Source organism: Heterocephalus glaber, unplaced genomic scaffold (assembly GCF_053883595.1).
Source record: "Heterocephalus glaber isolate CG9 unplaced genomic scaffold, H.glaber_assembly_v1.0 deba00000122, whole genome shotgun sequence".
NCBI lineage: Eukaryota > Metazoa > Chordata > Mammalia > Rodentia > Bathyergidae > Heterocephalus > Heterocephalus glaber.
This window is the reverse complement of record NW_028258138.1, coordinates 11,025,710-11,034,354: the sequence shown is the minus strand read 5'-3', so window position 1 is coordinate 11,034,354 and position 8,645 is coordinate 11,025,710. Positions and strand designations below refer to the sequence as shown.

At 38.5% G+C, this 8,645-nt stretch overlaps 1 pseudogene; it reads left to right on the top strand.

The window, feature by feature from the left end:
* Positions 1 to 4,295: 4,295 nt before the first annotated feature.
* On the top strand, positions 4,296 to 6,892 carry LOC101716803 (protein SET-like; annotated as a pseudogene).
* Positions 6,893 to 8,645: the final 1,753 nt, after the last annotated feature.

Below are 8,645 nucleotides of genomic sequence, written 5' to 3'. Positions count from 1 at the left end.
AAAGTGGAAGTAAAGATGAATAAGTAAAAACAGGCGCATTTTTAAACATGATCTCATCAATACTTGGCTGTGTGCTTAAGTAAATCATAACCAACTAGTTCATTAGTTGATTAATTTGGGGTTTCGTGGGATTCTCTGACAGGTCCACCAAAGAAATAGTTTTGTGTTTTGTGAGCAGATGTGTTTTGAGTATCTGAGGATGTTGCCTTTTGTGGCTTGCTGGGATTTCAGAGTCTAGTGAAAAAACACATGGTATTGAGTGATCCTCCAGCCTACAAGGCTATTGTACTTGTGAAAATGCATGTGTCATAGGCAAGTCAGAAGGAGATCCCTTGGGGATCTGGGCCAATATAGCAATGTTAAGAGAAGGGAATATGTTCAAAACTCAGATTGTAAAGGCCAATACTCATTATTAAAGACAAACTTCTCATTGTCCATACTGTCCTCTGTGATTGACAGTCACCAAATTTGTTTTCTGCCAGAATGGACCCACTCAAAGAGGCAACAAGAAGAGGTATGAAACAGTCCAAAGCCCTGATTGAGTTTCTGTCTGTGAAACCTAAGGGAAATTACCATCTTTCTGGACTAGTTTGCTTTACAAGAATTAGGGAGGGTGAGAAACTTTCCAGGGTTACCCAGCTCATGAGTGGAACCAGGAATCATCCAGTGAATCCTAGACCCAAACTAAAGAGACAGAACTTGGCAGTATCCACCCCAGCATTAGCCAAAGACACACTTCATGGCAGGCAAGGGCTCAGAAGTACAGATGCATGTTTCAGACTAACTTAGACCAATGCCCTGAGTCTTTGGTGCCAAGCCACAACCCCTTGTTTAGAAACCCAGCTCACCTACCAACCTCCAGATAGTGTCTTAGCTTTCCATGTAAAAGGCCTCTATTATTTGTCCCCAAGAATATTCTGGTCTGTTGAGGACTGAGCATCACTGTTCATAGGACATCCTAAGCTAGTATGCTCTTCAGGATCTTTGTGCTAATTATTGTTCCCTCCCTCTGAAACTCTGGCCAGACTTCAAACTCACTTCCTGTGGGCGCTGCTTGCCTATCCTTCACTATCCTCTTAACCTCCTCCATTTATTTCCCTTGATTGCCCTTATCACATACTGGTAACATTAGGTTTTCTTTTCTTTTTTTTTGTCAGACTCCATTACCAAAATGCGCACTGTATAAGGGCTCAAAACAAAATTCAGTGTTCCATTCCTACTGCCTAGAACACACACCACAGGGCACATCATAGGGCTCAATAAATATTTGTTGAATAAATAAGTGTCTATAAAGATATGAATACAAGCCGGGGATTTAGCTTAGTGGCACCACATCTGCCTCTAAAGTGCAAGGTCCTGAGTTCATTCCCCAGTACCAAAAAAAAAAAAAAAAAAAAAAAAACATGAATACCAACGAGTAGATAGACCCAAGCCTTGAGCTTAGTCAATGTTAGTCTATCCTTGAAGACAGGTTGACTATTGGAATGGTGTCCAAAAACCTCAGGATGCAGATTTCTGAGTCTGTAAGCTTTGAACTGACCCTTGGACAATGATGAATTAGCCAAGGAAAGTATCCAACCTTTACAAGCCAGCCAGTTCATCTCCATCTGTTAAGCATGTGTTTATTTATTCCATTTCAATCTTACAAGGTTAAATTCAAGTTCTGGAAAAGGATAAAAGGATAATCTCAGTCAGAGCCCATAGTAAGACATGTTAAACTGTTTATCATAGACTTTTAGAGTGAAAATTATAACATTAGCATATACAAGAGTTTCATCCTGTGTTACTTCATCTAGATAAAAGCTTGTTAATACAATCACTTTCTAGAGAGGAGAGGTATGAAATTCCTTTCTCTACTCTGATGCAAGTTCTAATCTCTTTAGTGATGAATATTTCATTGTGGCACATACTGAGATCAATGCAGTTTAATTATCTGATGTTTTGCAAGAAGATTGATGCATTAATTCAAAGGGAGTCACTTTGAACCCCAGGGAAGGACACAGTGTCTGTGGGCTAGGAAAGAAAAGCCCACCTCTGGCTTCTCCCCATTTGAAGTCAACAAAACACTACATGCATGGCTTTATATAATCAACTTTAATAGACTCACGAAAGTATCACAGTTTACCTACTTACCTACAAAAGACTTACACTGTTATCGAGGATATGACACACCTAATAAATTCAAAATGAAAAATTTAACCAAGTGTCCAAGATAAAATGAGATGTTACAAGGCCATGTGGTAATTCAATGAATTATTTAGTATAATCCAGGTTAGATTATCATGGGCTCCTTAAAGTTAAAAAAAAAAAAGAAAAGAAGTTTGTCCATTTTTTTTTTCCTTCAGTGAGAAAAATTGAAGAGCAGAAAATGCACCCCTTGGGCCCGGGATTTCACTCAGTGGTTCTGGCGCCTGCCTCTCAAGTGCAAGGTCCCAAGTTCGATCCCTGGTACCAAAAGAAAGAAAATGCACCCCTTGTTCAATATGGAATAAAATAACCACTCCACCAAGTCTACTCTGTCCTCACCCACCTACCTCCCCACACATGCATACACTGCACCTTTCTGTTTCCCAGCATCTTCCCACAGCTCCAGTGGAACTAATTTCCCCGGGAAATGTCTTCCCTGGACTTCTTCCTGTTTCCACCTCCCTCCTGAGCTAACATACTGGCTTATTTCCTCTTCTGCATATCCTATTCCCTCAACAAAAGTGTTCTCATCTAGTCTTCAGAAAATAAATGTGCTTGATGTGGTGGTGCATGACTATAACCCCAGCACTCTGGGAGGCTGAAGCCCGAGGAGCACAAGTTTGAGTCCAGGATGAGCAATTTAGCAACTTAATGAGACACTGTCTCAAAAAAATTAAAAAGGCCTGGAGATACAGTTCAGTGCAAAGGCTCTGGTTCTGTCCACAGTTATGCAAATTAAAGTATAAATAAAAATAAAGAATTCTCTGACACCTTAAAGTGTTAGAGAAAAACAATTTGCCACCTACCCAAGAAAAGTACACTTAGATCATAACACCAAAAGTGAAATTTTAATAGTTAGGTTGTGTCATGATTAAATGAGGGAGAGGAAGGAATGAAGAGGCAGGTCATAGAAAAAGAAAAGAAAACTTCTGAACAATGACCTGACTATGTCTGAATTCTAGCTGTTATCCCATGTTTTTGTTTTTTTTGTTTTGTTTTGTTTTGTTTTGAGACAGGGTCTTGCTATGTAGTTCAGGCTGGCCTTGAACTCAGTACCCCAGGCTGGGCTCAAACTTGTGGCGATCCTCCTTGCATCAGCCTCCCAAGTGCTAGGATTACAGGCATGCACCACCATGCTTGGCCCACATGTTCCATTTTATAATTTGGGACATACCTTAATTTTTTTAAAATGTGCTTTCGGATTCACTTAGGAACTATGCAAAGACCCTACTACATAATGTTACATAGGCTATATTGTACTCAGTTTGCAAGGGAAGAGATTTAACAGCACACATAATTTATAGCGTTATTTTACAATATTCACCCAAAAAGTCAAATGCAGAGGAGTGCAAGAGATCGGTCTACACACTAGAGACCTGCAGAATCCAGCCAAGGTCCTGAATCCCACAGCAATGTCCCCCACAAGTCCAGCCGGAGGCCTAGAGGCCACGGTAATGGCTCACACAAGTCTGTATCGAGGATCTGCACCAGAAAGGCCCAAGGGCCAGTGGTAGAAGCCAGAAAACCTGTGCCAGTGGGTGAAGGATCTGTACCAGAAGTCTGAGGGATCTGCACGGGAGCCAGGAAGCGATGCTCAAAACAAAGGCGAAGACCAGAGCTCCTCGGAAGAGAACAGCAGCCATCCCTGGAGACAGCAAGGACCTGAGCTCCTTCAATGAGAACAGCCAAGTTCACAGGAAAACCAGCTATGTCAAGCTTCTGGGAAATCAGCTACATGCAATCATCCCTTCCTGTTCTCCTTTTTATGCCATTCCGGAAATAATCCTCAGGTGGGTCTTCCATGCCCAGAACCATGCTGACTCAGTTCAGCCGGGCATTACCACTCAAGTTAACCATCAATTAATCTACCACAGGCTATGTCCTCAATAAATATGTATTATATTGATGATCATTGTTATAGACTGGACCACTCAGATACATTAGGTGATTGAGTTCATGGCCAGATTCTTCACATAGCAAAATGTGGCAAAGGCTGTACTCAATTTACATATTGAAATATCAGATATTAAATTTCAAAGTAATTGTGTCGACTATGCTGACATCGTTAATCCTTAGAAATTTTTAAGATAAAAGAAAATTTGAATAACTGCTTTCAAATTAGTAGATTATAAGAGAATTTTTTATCCTCAAACAGAGAATACATTTTTTAAGCAAGTGGAAGAGTCATTAAAACTAGCAATTTAGGTCACAAAGGAGACCTCAATAAATTCCAAAAAATCAATATCATGTAGACCATGTTCTCTGACCATCACACAATAAAATTAGACCTTGATAAGAGGATACTTTTTTAAAAGTCCCATTAATCTGAGGAGAGGGAGAATTTCTACTAAGTAATTCTTAGAAGGTATAAGGAGAGCTGGGTGTGGTACACACCTGTAACCTGGCATCCTTTGTCACAAGAGGATGGCAAGTTCAAGGATAGCCTGAGCTACATAGGATACTGTCAGAAACAAGCAAGAAAAGGAAACTGTGAAACTTGGTAGGCAACAAAATGAATACTTAACAGGGCTGGGGATTTAGCTCAGTGGTTCCGCCGCCTGCCTTGCAAGCACAAGGTCCCAAATTTGATTCCTGGTACCAAAAAAAAAAAGACTTCATATGTCAATATCTGTGGAATTCAGTGGTTAATGGAGTTTTTTTGTTTGTTTTAAACACATCAAAGTGCAAGAAAGATTGAAGATAAGGTAATAATAAATGTTCAAATCAAGAAATGGGGAAAAGTACAACAGAACAAACCCAAAGAATTAAGAAGAAAAAATAAAGGCCACAGTACGTGCATGTATGACAATGCCACAATAAAACCCAATGTTCAATAAAATTAATATGCTCTAATAAAAATATACATATGGAAAAAAGAATAGGGACAGAAATCAATTACAAGAGATTGGAGGAAAACCTATTAAAGAATATTGATAGCTCTCTCCCTGTCCCTGCTCCCCCGACCCCGACCGCGGGGCAGCTCCATGTCGGTGCCCGCGGCCAAAGTCAGTAAAAAGGAGCTCAACTCCAACCACGACGGGGCCGACGAGATCTCAGAAAAAGAACAACAAGAAGCAATTGAACATATTGATGAAGTACAAAATGCAACAGACAGACTTAATGAACAAGCCAGTGAGGAGATATTGAAAGTAGAACAGAAATATAACAACCATTCTGCCAACCATTTTTTCAGAAGAGGTCAGAATTGATCGCCAAAATCCCCAATTTTTGGGTAACAACATTTGTTAACCATCCACAAGTGTCTGCACTGCTTGGGGAGGAAGACGAAGAGGCGTTGAATTATTTGACCAGAGTCGAAGTGACAGAATTTGAAGATATAAAATCAGGATACAGAATAGATTTTTATTTTGATGAAAATCCTTACTTCAAAAATAAAGTTCTCTCCAAAGAATTTCATCTGAATGAGAGTGGTGATCCATCTTCAAAGTCCACTGAAATCAGATGGAAATCTGGAAAGGATTTGCCGAAACATTCAAGTCAAACACAGAAGCCAGTGGGAAAGAGGCAGCATGGAGAACCTGAGAGCTTCTTTACCTGGTTTACCGACCATTCTGATGCGGGTGCAGATGAGTTAGGAGAGGTCATCAAAGATGATATTTGGCCAAATCCCTTGCAGTACTACTTGGTTCCTGATATGGATGACGAGGAAGGGGAAGGGGAAGGAAAAGAAGGAGGAGGAGGAGGAGGAGGAGGAGGAGGAGGAGGAGGAGGAGGAGGAGGAGGAGGAGAAGGAGAGGAAGAGGAGGAGGAGGAGATGATAAAGAAGAAGAAGGATTGGAAGACATTGATGAAGAAGGGGATGAGGATGAAGGTGAAGAAGATGAAGATGATAATGAAGGGGAGGAAGGAGAGGAGAATGAAGGAGAAGATGACTAATTGAACACTGATGGATTCCAACCTTCTTTTTTGCCTTGTTTAATTTTCTCCAGTCCCTGGGAGCAAGTTGTAGTCTTTTTTCCCCCTCTTGTGCTCAGTCGCCCTGTTCTTGAAGTCTTTTCTCAAACACCATGGTTCTTGACTTACTTTGTGGGGAGATACCTTGAGCAGAATACAATGGGAAAAGGGTCTCTGCAACCTTCTGTCCTAAATTCATTTTGATCCCCTCCTGCCTTACACAAACTGTATGGAATCCACACCACCATGCTCTGTGGGAAAAGAGAAAACCCTTCCGCTCCCTTCGCTTTGCGGGAAGCTGAAGGGCGCTCGGCCCTGTGTGGTAGTGCGTAGAAGTCTAGCTCTTTTCCTCCTTTCTCTGTATATTGGGCTCAAAGATTACACTGTGTCTCTATGTGAATATGGACAGTTAGCATTTACCCACACGTACCTGTCTACTTTCTCTTGTTCAATAAAAGAAAAAAAAACTTTAAAAATGGGGTATAGAAGGTCAGCAAAGGGTGGGTTTGAGATGTTTGGGTGGGTTAAGCGGGCATTTGACAACATGGCTTCTCCTTTGGCATGTTTACTTGTGATGTTAACAGACATCCTTGCAGTTTAAGATGACACTTTTAAAATAAAATCCTCTCCTAATGATGACTTGAGCCTTGCCACTTGATGGGAGAATCAGCAGAACCTGTAGAGTCTTATTTGGAATTGACATTCTCTATTGTAATTTTGTTGGTTTATTTTTAAATTCTTTTTGTTTTCACTGGAAAGGAAAAGGTGATGTGCAGTTTTAATAGTTCAAAGTGTACAAGTTGCTTTGTTACAATAAAACTGCATGTGTACGTGGAACAAAAAAGAATATTGATAAACCTTCACAAAGCCTAGTTGTTTGTGCTTTTTGGATTAAATGCATAAACTGGTGGTAAGATTGATTAGGAAGGTTAAAAAAGAATACAAAAAAAGAGGTAAATTAGGGAATTAGCACACAAATCACATATATTTTAAAATAAAAAATTATAAACACCTATTTACTCAACACTTTCAAAACTAAAATTTCTGAAAAGGGTAAAATTCCAAAAATGGCTTTTAAAAAACACTAAAACATTTGAATATGTCAACAATCAAGCCTTTCCCAAAGTTCAGGTATATTTTTCAGGTAAATTCTAACAACGATTTTTTAAGAAACAAAATCCCTACCTTATTTAGTTTGTTCTGGAAAACAGAAAAGATGGAAAATACCCCAGCACATTTCATGAGGCTAACAGAGACTTAAATACAAAACCAACTAAAGATAATGCAAAGTAAAAATATGATGGTCTTACTTCAATTATAAACATATGTATGTAAATAAAATTTTGCCTGAGTCCAACACTGCATTAGAAAAGAAATGTATGGATGGTTTAAATCTATATAATTCACTACATTAATAAATCAAAGAAAAAATCAATTATTACCTTAGATGGAAAAAAAGCAGTATAAAATGCCTATCTGTGGGTTTTAAAGTTTATATAAAACTAGGAATAGAAGGCACATCCTTTACTTGCTTCAGACTACACAGTATATCCCCTAAACCTGTAGCAGTCATCATCTATTATAGAAAAACTTAAATGCACTTGAATTATGGTTGGGAACAACAGAAAGCAGAGATGCTCACTGTCTATGCTATTGTTACTATAGGTCATGGCTAGAGAGATAAATTGAGACAATAAAATAAAAGAGGGAAAATTAGAAGAGATTAATTATTTTTTCTACTTCAAAAATTCAACTGAAATACAAACTAAGAGTTTAGCAAGGTTGTCACATATAAGATCAAATTGCCAAAATCAATAGCATTGTCTCTATGCTAACAATAGCTAATTTTAAAGTGTTATAGCCAACAGGATGTCATTTACAAACACAACCTGTAAATTATCTCAGAATTAATCTAGAAAAGATTTCATAACACCTTTAAGGAGAAAATTATAAAAGAAAATCTAAAGAACCATACTATGTATCAAGATGCAAAATTTTATGTACCAGTTTCCCAAGATAAATATACTTATTATGGATCACAAACATACACTATCAAAAAAAGATAAAAAGAAGCATACTAAGTTCATGGAAGAATATCTTCATATTTTAAATTTGTTAATTCTTCTTGAACTAAACTCTAGAATTGTCATTCCTATCAAAATTAAGCAACAAAACATGAGAAATTTGTATTGAAAGGTCGTATGAATGACTAAGTCAGTTTAAAAAAGATAAAAGAGGATCTTGCTTTATCATGCATGAAGATCTATATCAAAGTTACAATAATCAAATTAGAAGGATAGTGGTAAACAAATAGAGAAATAGGCTAATTGAACAGAACACAGATTTAAAAGTAGACCAGTGTCATGTAGATAGGGGTTAATAACTTGGACACTTCTGTGTCCTGGGATTGAACAATTAAGTAAATGTTTGGGGGTCAATGGGAACCAGCTTTCTTACTGTTAGAGAAGGGAGTTGTTTATAATAAGCAAGAGAGAAAGGCTAGAATGACCCCTGTGGCATTGAGTTAGAGTTGGAGACATAAG